The sequence below is a fragment of the Rhipicephalus sanguineus genome, unplaced genomic scaffold (genome assembly GCF_013339695.2).
Source record: "Rhipicephalus sanguineus isolate Rsan-2018 unplaced genomic scaffold, BIME_Rsan_1.4 Seq354, whole genome shotgun sequence".
Lineage (NCBI taxonomy): Eukaryota > Metazoa > Arthropoda > Arachnida > Ixodida > Ixodidae > Rhipicephalus > Rhipicephalus sanguineus.
The window spans coordinates 19,689-35,802 of NW_023615082.1; positions in this window are offsets into that span (position 1 = coordinate 19,689).

Here is a 16,114-nt window from a genome sequence, read left to right on the forward strand (position 1 = left end):
ACCACCACAGAGCCCACGTTTCGGGGAACACGTATGGTTCTCACCAGGATTGCTGATCCCGCATTGCTTGCACACAGCTTCGTCCGGTGTCGGACAAACATCCGCCCTATGCCCCAGTCTGCCACAGGCGTAGCAGCAGTCATGCTGACGATGGTAGAGCGTGCATCTGACCAGCGCCGTGCCGAAATAAACAACATTTGGCACCTTGTAGCCGTCGAAGACGATAACCACCGTTTCACTGTTCTTGATGCGCTTCACTCCCAAAGCCGAAGGGTTTCTGTCAGTGAGGATACTCTTCTCCAGATCCGTCTGGCTCTCTGATATATCAATCTTTCGAATGACCCCCTTACATGTCGCATGCGGGGCAGCCTCATAGGTGTTGATCTCATACTGCTTGATTCCCAATGTAAGGCATCTCATCCTGAGGTAAGAGTCGGCGTTCGCCCTGGACGCCGTGCTGATAACTATAATATTTTGCATTGCATTCGGGCAGACAACATCCTGACCGGCTAGCTCAGGCGCAATTCTGGCCGCCACCGCGATCGCCCGGCCTAGTCTAGCCGAGCCCGTCTGCTGAACATCCAAGCCACCTCTAGGGCGAACGATAATCTTCCAGTGCTCGCTCGGCAGCCGGGGCATTCTTGATGATTTGATAACTTTGTTCAAGTTTAGGTCCTTTCTTATTGCATTGAAATAACCGCCGGCGTCGCTGCATGTCGTGGCACGCTCTGTAGCACTAGCGTCTGTGCGCCTAGAGTGTTTCTTGACCGCGGCGGAGCGCCAGCCGTGCTCTTCTCCAAAATCCTCCGGCGAAGGTCGTCGCCTTCCATAACAACAGCCGCACCCTCCATCGTATCGGCCAAGCCGGAAGAGCGAAGGACGCGTCCTGCCCGGCAGACGCCAACAATGCGTTCTGGTCGTTCGTCTTGGCCGGCGCGGCGAGGCCGTAGAGGTAAAAGTCCGATAAAATGCTAAAAGATCGACCTACCGGGGAAAGTCCGGTACCGACGTGATCCTTGGCGGCTTATGCGTCGATGCGTAGCAAAATCCTGAGGCACAGCACAAGAAAAACCACAAAAATCATTTGCGAAAGCGGCAGCCGAAAGAACGCCCGACTGCTCCGCTCGACGCCACCTGGCGTACCTCCACTCATGACATAGGCCCCTTTTTTTCCGAAAGTTTTTTTTTCTAAAAAAAAAACTTTACTCTTCTTTCTTTTGTCGTAATGCCTGTCTTCTTGTCACCCTCACAGGCCTTTCCGCTTGACCCTTCACCACATACTTGTCACACACACACTTCGCTGGTCACTTCACAACACTGCTATATAAGTCAATCGTCCCTATCGCACTATATATGCACCACACACATCAATACATCACCATATATGATGCACAATTTCATCCTCCTAGTGCTATCAAGCTTTGCTATTCCCTGTTTTACCCTCTACACCTATTTTGGCCGCTCAACAACTTCTCCTCAAAAAATCGGCCCCCACATTTTCTCTCCCTTTAATGTATTCTACACTAAATGAGTATTCTTGCAGTGCAAGACTCCATCTCATTACTCTTCCATTTGTCAACTTCGCCTTGTTTATGAACTCTAACGGTTGATGATCCGTCTGCACTTTGAATTTCTTTCCGAACAAATAAATGTGGAACCTTTTGACAGCCCATACTAACGCCAAGCCCTTCTTTTCCACGGTCGAATAATTTCTTTCTGCCTACTCTCCCTTTTGTTACTGTGCGCTGACACCCATCACAAGACTTCACATACCTTATAACCTCTGACTGAATCCCAGGCCAAAAGAATTCTTCAGTAACTCTAGTAAGCGTGTTCTTAACTCCCTGATGCCTTGCCATGGCACTGTCATGCCCCAAGCTAAGTATCGCTTTCCTGAAAGCTTTGGGTACCATCAGCTGTAGTACTTCCCTTCCTGAACTAAACTGGCATCTTCTATACAATAGTCCATCATGTATTTGGAACTCAAATACATTCCTGCTTCGCTCTTTCTCGAATGGTTTCCCTATCTTCTCAAAACAACCCTTCAACGATTCATCCCTTTTCTGCTCTTCTCGGAACTCCGTAGGGGTTACATCTATACTCTGCATGGTCGCCACCTTCAATCTTGTGGCCTCTGCTTCTCTATTTGCCGCCGCTCTCGTAATTGCTGCCAATGCCACTTCTGCTATTGGCGTCTGCACTTCTCTTACTCTGTCGTGGCATGATTCCTCTTTACCACTCTCCTTTGGTTCCGCTACTCTACCACTGGTTGCATTCTGTTCATCTACCACGTCCCTGTTGTTTTCCCAGTTCGTATCAGGCTCATCTACTTTCCTGACTCCCGGCACATTACCCAAAATCAGGTCATACATGGGCTTCTCCAAGCACTTTGCTGTCACCCAACCTGTGTAATATGGACTTGCAACTTTTATCCGAGCTTCTGGAAGCCTTCTCACCGAACTATCCACCCAAATGACTGTTGCGTACTCCCCTGTTAGATTCGACTCGTCTACTAAGCTCCTTTTCACCAAAACAATATTTGTGCCTGTATCTCTCAAAACTTTCACCCTTTGTCCATGCACCTCTCCGTTTACGACCGGTAACCCGTCTCCTTGAGAGTACAGCTTACTTTCGTTCTTACCCGACTCTTCTTTCTGTGCCTGTTGCCCTTCTTCCACGCTATCCCTCTGTGAGTTCACTATACAAGCTACTTTGTCTTTAGTCCCAACTTCTCTTGTGCTACCATCCTGGGAGTCCACTATACAGGCTACTTTGTCTGTAGTCCCTGACCTACACTCGTTCGCTCGGTGTCCCCTTCTGTTGCACAACTGACACACCACTACTTGTGAACGACCTTCTCCAGTTCGACAATTCATAGCTCGGTGCCCAATGCGGTTACACAGGAAACACCTGAGTGGTCGCTGTGACGTCTTCGGTACCCCCTGAGGTCTACCCTTTGTCTCATCTGTTCTTGCTTTGTCACAGCCTTCATTTGCCTTCCCTATGTTTCTAAATCCCTGGGCCTCCAAATACTGATCGGCATGCTCTGCTACATCATCAAGTCAGGCTACCTTTCGTTCTTTCAGGAAAACACTTAACTTGTTACTGCAACAATTCAAGAATTGCTCCACGACCATGCAATCACGTACGCCTTCATATGTTTTTCTACATTCGCCATCTCCATCCATCTTTCAAAATAATTTGACAAGCGGCACACAAACTGCTTCGCTGTCTCTGCATTCTCTGGCTTGCACCCACGAAACCGCTCCCGGAAGCCTTCCGCCGTCAACCTAAATCTTTGCAACAGTGTTTTCTTGACTTTATCATAATCCATGGAGTCATCAGCGGGCATTCGGCCAAAAACACTTAAGGCTTCTCCTACTAGACAAAGGCTCAGTGCTGTTGCCCACTCCCTTCTGTCCCAACCTTGACCCCTGGCAATCCGTTCAACTCTGTGTAGATAGGCATCCAAGTCATCACGTCTTTCATCGAACGGAGCCATTAACTTTCTCGGACATATGCGGGTGGTTTTGGGTGACTGCGAGCAAGAGGATGCTGATGTGACACTCTGGTCGTCTTGCGGAACAATATTAAGTTGCGCTAGTCTCAACTTCAATTCGAGAAGCTCTTTTTCGCGTTCAAATTCGCGCTCATGTTCTACTTGGGCATTATCAAAAAACTTCAAGGTCTCCTCTTTAGTCATTCCTAGATCTTTAGCTATCGCCGCCAAGCGCTCCCAATCCATCTCCGCACCAACTTATTCCCCCTGAGAATCGGTGACTGGGCCGGATTGAATCCTGGCAGGCTCGCCAATTGTTTTGTCACCGATCTCGGAGGCGTGTGCGCTGGAGATAGATTGAGAAGGCGCAGGTAGGCACAGCAAACATAATTTAATTACACACAAGAAAAACTATAAGAAAACACTCAAAATAACTAACAGAGAAAATCTTATAACCACAAAAGAAATATGCGAAAGTTAACAAACACACTTCTCAGTACTTTGAGACCTACGACTAGCGTCGCTACTGGAGTGTCTGGCCACGTAGGCCTCGCCGTCGAGTCGTAGTCTGGATGGAACACGCTTACTTGGTTCCGTCAAACTCCATGAGTCCCGCCTCCGTGGGGTTGGATCCGCAGTCGATGTTTCCGACGATCCTCCTCAATCGTCGCTCCGATACGTGTCGGTTGGCCACGCTGCCGTAAGCCGCTTCCCGGTCGCTGACGTGGCCAGGCGTCGCTGCCGCTTAGGCCTAAGTACGAGCTCGGCCCCTGCTGTACATGATGACGTGGCGTCCCGGGGATTGTTGCTGGCCGAAGTTTGAAGGGGGACTGCTGCTGGTGCGTCCGGGATTGCCGCAAGGTGCTGCAGCACCTCCGAGGAGCCTCGCCCGAGCGTCGTCGAGGTCAACGGCCACGCCACGGAGTGCCAGCGTCACGGCCTCCGGTATCGAACGTTCGCTGCCTTCCCGTTGACAGAACGTAGCTGCCAATGCGACCTTCTTCTTCAGTAGCCACGCAAACAATGCCAGCTCATCGAACTGCTGCCTTCGTTTACGGCTCGTGTCACGCGCATCGCGCCGTGTGCTACCCTGCACGCGCTCGTGCCTGTTCCGCGTGCTTCTCCTCCTACTTCGTCGTCTTCGTCGTCCATACGTCCTCTCCTTACTCATGACAGAAAGTTTCAAGCAAACAGTTTTGTAGATAGGCATTGGCTGCTTCATTATATAGATGTATAACAGCAAATTTTCAAATGTATCGAAGTAACTTAAGATACAAACGGTAAGTATCGTATCGGATACAATAATTCTGGAAGTATTTTGAATCTGTATCTCAAATACTTCTTGCCCGAGTATCTTGTATCGTATCGCGATACAATTTCAAAGTATCTTTGCCCAGCCCTGGATAGATAGATAGATAGATAGATAGATAGATAGATAGATAGATAGATAGATAGATAGATAGATAGATAGATAGATAGATAGATAGATAGATACGCTCGAAGTCGCAGAAGTTCGCTAAGAAATGCTTCGCATTTAAAACGGTCTCGCTGAGCTTGATATCGAACAATATGACAATAAAATCAAGCACGCAAACCTGTGGTGATGACAACCTCGCGAAACGGAATGACGGAACTCGTACGTCTCGCTCGGCCAGCGAGACGGCGTTCGCTTTGAAAGAGACGGATACTCCAAATGAGTTCTCACCAGGAGACTTGTTAGGATTGCTGTCTTTATTTCTCGAAGCATCACACGGTGTGGCGACGTTATCCACGCCTTTACGGGGCAAAAGGCCCCGACATGTGCCTCAAAATGTACACCCGATGGCAGCAAAACAAATACCGGAGCAGCAGAGCATAGTTTTGAGAGACATGTTCAACAAAATATAATTAGGTGGAGCTGTGAGAGCGCCACAGCCGTGAAGGCGGTAGCTGGTGCCATCTGGAAGGATTCGAGGATACTAAAAAATGCCTGAGGAGGCGTATGCTGATACTACACAATAGCCTTTTGACAAGGTGGGCCCATTCATGCAGTACGCAAGGTCAGGAAGGCTCATGCAGAGCCTTAACATGCAGACTTTTTTAATACGCACACGTCTGCCAGGTATGCGACACACATACAAGCACACTCACTGGGTTCAATACACAAATCATTCATATATATACAACCCATAGCATGAACAAATCACTACACCCGCGTACACTCAGCCGTGCTCACACATGCCGTATTACGAAGCGCAGACGCTTACATCGTCACTGAATAACGAACGACCCTGATGGGCTGATTGATGCGTCATACTTGTTCAACTCCCTACATTTCATGGCTGCATCATAAGACACTCAGACATTACTATATTGTAGCGATCACTTGGCCAAGCTCATTATTCAATCTAAAGCCGCATAGCAATGAACGTTATAATTACAGGGTTGATTCAGTTGATGTGAAAACGACTATCCCAGATCATGCATACCATTCCGGCGACACTTAGGGTGCCTCGATGCCCACGCGCTCCGCTGAGGGTGAGGACAGCCGCGTCGTCTGCTACGACGGCCGCCATTGCGCCTCCTGCCGCAGCTCGGCAGCATGCGAAACGCGCTACACAACGCGCTTGCAGTGTGCGGATACGTCCGGAAATAAGTGCACGCCAGTGAGCTTTCTCGTTTTCTTTACTTTTTTGAAGCTTGGACAGCTTCTATTGCTGTTGTTGCCCAAATGGTTATTAAGGGAGCATGTAATACATTCAGCTGACGGCCTGTGCATGTGCTATGAGGAGGAGGAGAGGTTGCGCAAACGAAAAGGCGCGGCGCAACTTCTGCAACCCTCATGTGCTATGTGCTAGAGGTAGACGTAGAATCCGTTATGTTGAAAACGATATCGTCTTCCTTACGCTGGAAACGAGTCTAAAGCCTTACTTAATTTTCTCGTATGCTCTGCATTCCAAATACACAAATAATCGTTTAAAGTATTTACATAGATGCCAGCAGCAGCAGCAGCAGTATATGTACCTCAACGCACACATTTTAGTGTTGCGAAGCTACCTGAGCGCGATTAAGGTGGCTGATTTTGCTAAATTTACAAACAATTTACTCCTTTATCATAAGTGGCATCATATATATTGCACGCAGAATAAAGTGCCGAGGGGCAATATGGTGCAAGTGTCCTGCTGAAATGAAATGGACGCTTCCTTATCGTTTTATTGCTGCCATTTCTTGCTCACAGTCTGTGGCTGCTATTGTATCGGCACTCGAGTTTCACCTTGAGCCCTTATCAAAAAAGCTTTGCATACGCGCAGTATGTCCGCGTTTTCCTTCTTTTTTTCGCATCTGCAGTTTCTTTTTCTGTATCTGCAGCTCTTCTCTCTTTTTGCGTGCCCAATTGCATCCACATATTATTGAGTGTTTCGAATACTGTCTTCCACTTTGCGCGGCAGATGCACGGCGTCGTTTATTTTTCTCTTCTAGTTCATAATACTATCTGGTGTACTACGTCACAAAACATTGATATGATTATGAGGCACGCCGTAGTGGAGGGCCCCATGAATTTTGACTATCTGCTGTTCTTTAACCTGTACTGACGTCGCACAGTACACGGGCCTATAGCATTTCGCCTCCGCCTAAACGCGACCGCCGCGGCCGCGATCGAACCCGTGATTTTCGGCTGAGCAGTCGAGCACCGTCACCACTATACCACCGTGGCGGACGTATTTTTTAAGGCGAAAGCCTTAAATGTCTCATCAAACGCGAAATTTGACCGTCGGCGTCCTGCGTCTACGGCGTCAGCGTATCGCAGCGTCGCGGACGAGAAATCCTCACGTGATGACGTCACCATACGACGTCATCATGACTTCACCAAATTTGGCGTGACGTCACATGATGCTGTTATCGCATGACCTCGTAGCTTGGTCAAAAGTGGGCTGATCACGGAGGCAGTGCAAAACCAGGTGAGGTGCCTCCGATCTTGGAGGCAATGCAATACCGCACTAGGTGCGCAAAAAATGAGAAGATGGCTTCCGCATTCGAGTCGTCTTAAGTGAATGCATAAGGAACCCTATGAGTTTTTATTGCATTGACTGGTTTTCCATGAGGTACTCACTGTACAACTTCACTGTTCGTTGTATTTTTTTTTACTCACATCGTGTCTACCGTAGACAATACTGCCTCGTCTTCTTCTTGTTTTCATCCGGCTTCTTTGTATAGACGCTTCGCGAGTGCTGTTTGTATGTGCGCTCCTGCATGATCCTTCATGTTTCACATTATTAATAAATAAATAAATAAATATTTGCTTGCTCAAAGAATTTAAATACTGAATGTGTGTGTGTGTGTGTGTGTGTGTGTGTGTGTGTGTGTGTGTGTGTGTGTGTGTGTGTGTGTGTGTGTGTGTGTGTGTGTGTGTGTGCGTGCGCGCGTGTGTGTGTCAACGCCTGCCGTTCCCCTATCCAGTGTACAAGTCATTTATTTGTGCGCACTAATACTACGTTGACAGAAGCAATTACACAAATAACGTGCTCCATGGCAGAATTTGCTAAGGCCTGCCACTAGTCGCTTCACAATGATCGTGCATGATTTAAAAACAAGAACTGCGTATTGATTTAGGACAGGACGAAAAGGTAAGCTTAAAACACAGAAACAGCTCAGAATAAAAACGATTTAACTGCCCACATACATACATGGGCAAGAGGCAACGCAGAAGGCGTACTTAAACCAAGGAAAGAAATATAGAAAACAAGAACCCGCAGTGGGTTTCTAGTGGTTATGGTGCTCGACTGCTGACCCGAAGGCACGGAGAAAGAAGTATTTGAGGAGGAGAATCTCTCGGCCGCGGCAGCTCGCGAGGGCGGCGCGATAGCGTCACGGCGGAATGCGGTTACGCCGAAGCACGACAGATGACGCTTTCGGCCTGTTGCCATCTTTTACATGCTCTTCTATGGACGCGACGCATAAAAATCGTGATAGCGCCTCGTACATTGTAAAATTTCTAAGATTTCTTTCTGCAACATCAATCGGTAGATATGACAGATAATTGAGCTGCAGTTCCTAATCGATACTGCCAGAATTAAAGGCTGCACAGCGCTTGGAACGAACGGCTAGTAGTGGCCCCAGAGCAGACGACGTCTGCCGCCGCATGCACGCGCTCCTCGCTCGCATGTTGTGCGCGCGCATGCGTAGGTGGCCTTGGGACGGAAAGTTCCCTTCGCTTTTGCTGGTTTCTTTCTCTTTAGCGCTCTCAGTGGCTTCCGCGCGCTGCGCCGGCGGCGCCGACTCCTCGATGTTTGTGCGCGCTTTTCACGCCGCGACAAAGGAGAGTGCTTTTGCATATTTCGAACAGTGCTTCTTCAGGATGGGGCCGATATGTTTCGTGCCGAACTGCAGCAGTGGGTACGCGTCCTGCAAGGAGAAGGTTTTTACCTTCAAAGTTCCTAGTGATTCAGTGAGGTTGGAAGCGTGGGCTCGCGCCAAACCAAGAAAAGACCGACAGCTGACGCCTCGTGACTACGTTTGCGAGAAGCACTTCTCGGACAGTGACATAGACAGGCGGCGCTATTATGGCGAACTTGGTGGCGAAGTTCTCCTTGACAAACCGGCCCCGCCGCGGTGGTCTAGTGGTTATGGCGCTCGACTGCTGGCCCGAAGGTCGCGGGATCAAATCCCGGCCGCGGCGGCTGCATTTTCGATGGAGGCGAAAATGTTTGAGGCCCGTGTGCTTAGAGCTGCACGTTGAAGAACCCCAGGTGGTCGACATTTCCGGAGCCCTCCACTACGGCGTCTCTCATAATCATATCGTGGTTTTGGGACGTTAAACCCCAGATATTATTATTATTACTCCTTGACAAACCGAAACGGCTAGTGTTGTTACGAGACGCCGTGCCTTCAATCTTTCCGCGCGCTGTTCCGGATACTTGTCTGCTGCTCTCAAAAAAAAAAGACAATGTGGTAATTTTTAAAAAAGACCCGGTGGTATTTTCCTGCATGTGACGCCATTTTTCTCGTTAATTTATCGAAAACACTTGGAGTGCGCTTGACCTTCGCCTTTAAGCGTTCAACTTGAAAGCGTAATCGGGCCCCGTGCGCATCGCCTTCTCAGTTGCTAGCCTCACCGACACGGACGCGGACACCGGTACTTCTGCGAAACGGGCTCTTTAACGCTGTCGCGTTATAGTATGAAGCCGGCGAGGACGCACAAAAACACATCCATTCGGGCGTGAAGCGCGAACGGGGAATCGGCGACGAATGGCCTTGAACCGACGAACTTCGTTGGAGAGCGCGGTGAGAGGGACGCGCGCATTTTTCCTTCTCCGCTAGCGGACGCTAACGACAGAGGGCGCGTGAGCGCTGCGCCCGATTTCGTGACTTTATTAGGGCGCCCGAGCGAGCGCAGTTTCGCCTCCTCAAGAATTCTTGCTCCGTGCCCGAAGGTCGCCGGATCGAATCCCGGCCGCAGCGGCCCCATTTCGATGGAGGCAAAATGCCAGAGGCCCGTGTACTTATATTTAGGTGCACGTTAAAGAGCAGCAGATGGTCGTAATTTCCGGAGCCCTCCACTACGGCGCCTCTCGTAATCATATCGTTGTTTTCGAACGTAAATTACCACAAATAATTCTTATTAGAAAAAAAGAAGGATATCATCTGCAGACAAACACGTATAATATATTCCATAATACCCCTCACAACATAAAAAAGCGAAAGCAAAAATCAAAGGCAGAGACAGGATCAACCAAGTGCGGTAAGGAATGTTTACGAAGTAAGATGCACGATTCATGCACACATGAGCCAAAATCTTTTAAGCATACAGATAATATCAGTGTGTCAAGCCCGTAGCCAAGGGGGGGGGGGGGATCCCAGGGGGCCCGCCACACCCCGTCCCCCGAAATTTTGATGACACATGGTGTTTTATCGAAAATAAATCATGAAAATAGGCGTTTTTCTCAAATAATCAAGGTGTTCAGCAAATGGGCCCCCCTCCGAAAAAAATTCCTGGCTATGGGCCTGCAGTGTGTCCATTTTTTACGCAAGGTTGGCGCCGGCACAAGTTTTGCTTGCATGTCCATTCGAAATAGGTAACCCAAGCTGAAGTTTGGGCGCGACGCTCGCGCGGCCGAGCTATGCGTTACGGGATAGACGCTGCCGGCGAAGGCGGTTTGTCGCCGGATTTCGCAGCGGCGGTTGCTAGGACACGTGCGTGCATGCGCTCCTTTTTCGGCCCGATCACTGCTTGTCAGCAATACGTAGTTACATAGTGACGCACCACAGATGCAATCCGAGAGCTCTGCGCGTGCGCGGAAGCGGGGGCGGCAGTGTTTTGGCGAAAGGAGACGCACCGTGGATAGTCGCAATTGCGGTAAGAGCAGTGGCGACGCTCGACGTTGCTTTGGAAGCCTATACCGGCTGGAAACTTACGCTGCAAATGGATGATGTGTTCGTCGGATGTCACTTGTCACGTCTGATGTTTACTGTCCAAGAAGCTTTCTTTTCTGATCTCCTGGAATACAACTTTCAGCGTTCCTGGAATGATTGGTGCGCTGCGGCACGCAACACACGGCAATGGTGACGGTAGCGAGCTCATGAAACTGGACGGGAAACGTGCACCGAGCTAACAACAGCACGCGCACCACGCACAAGCGACCGGGCGGAGGAGCCAAAATGGCGGCCACGCTGCCGCCAAGACCGAGGAGGCGGCATCTGCCCTTTCAAAAGCTGACACCACTCTTAGCGGGGGCGCGAGTATCGAGACACTCTAGCGACACTTACCCCCGTATTCACAAACGCTCCTCGACTCGACCCTTCACTCGAAACGCTCCTTGAGGGCCGTTTTCCGATTCACAAATCGCCCTTCACTCGAAACGCACCTCGACTTGAGGAAATCTCGAGTGTTTCACTTGAGACTGTCAAGGTAGCGTGGGAGCTACCTTGAATCGTTCCTTGAGTGAAGTTTCGGCGTCAGCGCGTGGCCTCCGAGATAGCGGGCCACGCGCTCGCCATTTCGGAGGCCACGGTCAGCGTGGCATCCATGCGGTGCGTCTGGTGCGTCGCTCACTTGTTCTGCATTTCCCGATGGATCAAGCCGCCGCCCTGCCGCTGCCTTTTTGCTTTCGACAGTGAAGGTGCGCATTTACTATGGTGCTGTCTTCGAGTGGTTCGGCAACGGCTGGCTGCTGTGGCTCCGAGAGAGGCGGGCATGATGTAAGAGGACCGCGCTCTTGTGCCGTGATGTGTTGCATTCCGTGCATGAGCCAATGGATTACCTGCTTTCGGATAGTCATCGTGCGAGTGTTCCAAGTCTCACTATGGTCGCCAGTGATTTCATGTGTATTTCGTTGAAGACCTTACGCCGCATCAGTTCAAGCCCGGTGCGAAAGACTGCTCGATAGCGAAAGGAAAGTGAAAGAGCGAACTTTTCTCCAATTAATGGGTGAATTATTCATGCTATAGCTTCATGGGTGTGTACCTGACTATTCATGCGCCGGCATTCACCGCACACCTGAGCGGCTTTCGCTCATGTAAATCTTCACTACCCTAACCGATATACGAAGAAGCATACCTCTGCAAGGAGATCTTCTGTATCAACGTGAAGGTGCGTTCTTCTATTTTGTTTTTCACGTTTTCCCTGTGTTTGATCAGATCCATATTTGGGATGGTTTATGGAAAACAAAAGGCAATGTAATGGGGTACAACGAGTGTGCAGTTGCTAGTATTGATAGTTATAACTACGTAATTCGTAGCTTCGTTTTACAGTATTTATGTAGCCCACAATATCTATGGACGTCCAAGCCTAGCTATATGAAATTAACTAGGTGGTGGTGCAGTATGAAACCCGCATGTATGCAAAAATGCGTGAAACGTATCAAAACACAAAAGATACAGCAGAGAAATGAATGACTGTTTTATTTTCAAGCTTAATAACACTGCTTCTAATTAAGCAATGACGGCAAATTTTAAGAAAACAATAGCACACGCAGTGTAATTGTAGACGTTTGAGCCATTATATAATGAAGCTAATGGGCGTTGGATAGCCATACGTCTGTTCAGATGCGCAAGTGCCTGGCCCAAACATGTATCAAAATAGTGAAAGCTCATTAAGTCAACAAAAGACATGCCTGTTCTTCAAGGCGAGAAGTGCTGAAGAATGTGTGTAGAACGAGAAGTAAAGAAAAATGCAGCTTTGATGTACCACTATGGTCATTATTTATAACCCCTTTCTTTTGTGCAGGAACCTGGCTGCTGAGACCAGAAGATACACCAACACTCTTTATAAATGTGCAGTATTTGCAGCATTTGCATGACTGTATACAAAGGAAGAAAAGCTGCAGTTAATAGCTGCACTGCATGGATTAGTCACACTAGTGTGGCTACTACCTGTATCTTCTTTATGATGTCCTACAAGCTCGAATTTCATGACAGTATGTAGGCTGCATATGCTTTATTGACGGACACCTTGCAGCTTTACACACCTGTATTTTGTCACCTACGTTATTCTTCATCAAGCACATATAATAAAAATTCATTTACCCTTTGAAATTGATTTAGAGCTATCTCTGTTCTTTCGTGTTCGGACAGGATCGCAAAAACCTCATCTGCTCTACTTATATAGAAAAAGCAGTTCTACAACAATCAAACACGTTCTATAGAATTCAGCACTGCTCCTCTTCCATGGAAGGGAGGTGGCGCGGTTCCAACAGGTAGGCAAGCTGATTTTGCTTGATAGCGTATATTTACAAATATTTACAGGGTTCTTGTGACCAGAAGTAGCTGCGATGACTGCGAGGCCCTTGAGAATCTTTCACCATTTCGGTGCTGTCGTCTTCCTTGAATCAGCAGAGTAAACTACTCTGTTTCTTTGCAACACATCCGCCCTGGTTGAGTGCGTCCACACGGTCGTCGTTAAGGCAGAACAGCAGTAAAAGGCAGAAACGGCTTCAGTCTCGTGATGTGCAGAATAACAAAAGATGCTCTGGAATGCCAAAGCGTCCCCATACAGCACAGACGCCGATGCCCTCCTCAGCAGGTATTCCCAGGGGTCACAAACTGCAAATGAATGCCAAAACATCAGTCCACAGGGCACTCGTGCAGTAATTACAGGCTGCCTGCGCTTCCAAAATAAAAAGACAGGACAAACATTTTAAAATATGGCCGTTGCGTCCATTAGAAGTAGTCACGTTAGGTACATCGACAAATGAACCGCGAATAGAAAAACGTTTATGGAAGTAATGAACTGCAAACTTATGCATCATCCGAATGTTAAAACTTTGCATAAAGTATACCTGATGTCAAGAAACGCTGTTAAGAAGAAACCAAACACACATCAGTCTAAGTTAACCGACAACGTACGCTGCCAATTTAAAAAAAAAACGACCTTAAAACACTGCTTCCGTCGATAGTGAAGAAAACACAAGCGAATGCTTTCCTCAACCTGCGTTACAGTCTAATTTGAACGCTCTACCACATGCATAGCTTACGTACTCCTTAACGCGACAGTGGGATAACTATGAGTAGCAGCTACGAGCAGTCTCTACCGCATTTGTAAAATAAACGAAGCGGAACCACTACAAGTGTCGCGTTAAATGTCTCAGGAAATGAAATGAAAAAATAACAATTGCACAGGCTTCTGTAATTATGAACTATGCTAGCACTCCGCATCGAGAGCAAATTTACCTACGATAAGTAATTCTTGCACACAGTGCGGTGGCGAATTCACCAAGCACATCAGTATAATGTGATCGTATGTAAAAATGACTCACCCGCATTATCCGTTCTGCAGCTGCATCAATGAACAGAAGGCTCTCAGCAGCAGTAGCTAAACAAAACGACAAATCGTCCGTGCGATGGGCCCTGCTTTTCGCTATCACTCAAATAGTTCGTCAGTCACCATGGCGAAAGCTGGATCACGAACAATACACAAGTAGACACTGCCGTAATCATATACAGCGATTAACAGACGCATGCGGCATAAAAGAAGTTAAGCGCGTGGAAACGATCAGCAGCAGACACATCGGAATCAGCTGTTCTCTCAGCAGCCGGGATGTGACTGTTGCCAGATTTCAAGCGGGGGTTTCGCTTACTCTATCGGCTCAAGCTTACGGAAGCTACACTACAGATTTAAAGGCGTGTATTTTGCCGTAACGTCGACTGATAAAGAAGATTAACTAAGAAAAGCACATAAATATTGAGCAGAAACAGCTATTTCCTAACCACATTAGGAATATACTCGTTATCAGATGCCACTCGAGTCAAGGCAGCGTTGGCAAAGTGTCCCTTGGCGAAGGAAAGGCCGAGGAGCGTTCTTTAAACCCAGCGGCTCCTTGAGTGGAGGAGGGCGCTTCGCCTTGACTTGGTCAAGTCGGGGCGAAGGCTCGAGTGAAGGTGCGTTTAAGAATACGGGGGTTAAAGTCCCTGGATATTTTTGGGAAAGTACCGTCTTTCTTTTAACCGAGCCGCCACGCCGAGCACCCTCCTCTCACGCCTTCCACCTCCCCGCTTCACGGGCCGTCGCCTGGGAAACGCGCGCGTTATCAGCGTGACAAAGCATTCTTGATAGGAAAGTGGCACGAGCCGGGTTATACGGCCGGCGCCCGCACGGTGGCCGCTTGGGAGAAGATATAGATAATGTTTGGACACTTGGGAGAGGAGGGTTGGACATTTTGGAGAGGATATGGAGCAGAGTGTCGCTACTTTCTATATATTAAGGGACTTTAGCGACACTTTGAAAGTAGCGCCATCTCTCGACAGCGGCCGCAGATAAAATTTCCCTCTGTGATTTTTTTTTAATTTTTTTATTGTTACTGTGATAGGGCGCAACATGCAGGTCAGATTTAAAGTGTTTAAAGTCCTTTGATCTCGCCAGATTCTGTCGCCTTCGTCACGTAGACTTCGTTGAGTGTTTGGCGGTAATATCCGTTAACATTCTATTTACACATTGACCACAACTTTGACAATAAGCCATGGATTTGTTCAATGCTAGCCCTTCAATGAAAATGCTTCTGATGCGGTGACGGCAGTTGAGTGTACGTACAGTCGAAACGATTTCATCGTGCTCGCAGGAGCGTCGACCAAGAACTACAACAGCGCTGCGTCCCAGAATACCCTTTCAAACAGAGGGAGGTATCAAGCAAGCTTCACTCACTATTTTGCTGTTCCTCAAGCAGCGATTACTCCCGTCTGAGGAAGACACATTTTCATGTTATTGCGATAGCAATCATATGAACAGTCTCGACGGGTTTTTGCCGTCGCCATTGCCGTCGTGTCCTTCTGCTATGAAGTCCAAATTGATAAGATCTCCCCGCGAATTGTATGTTCTACCGCGGGTAAAAGCGCGCGAGCGCGGGCGACGAACGCGGCCGAGACAGTGTTCAAACGAGCCGGCCCATTCCCGTCGCTCGGAGGGTCTATGCGATAACATCACCCAGCTCGGGAGGCCTGCCGTCCCAGCAGGCAGGAAACGCCCCGCCCGTCTTTAACGAGCCTTAAAAGGCGCGAAGACGCGAGGGGCGGTGGGGAGTGTCGCGCGAGGAGCAACTTTGAACTTTGAATCTAAGGGCGCGGTCGCGATCGCTGGCGCGCGCGCTTTCTCGAAAGCCATCACAGCGGGCGGCTCGTATACCCTTCTACGTGCTGCGCTATAAACGC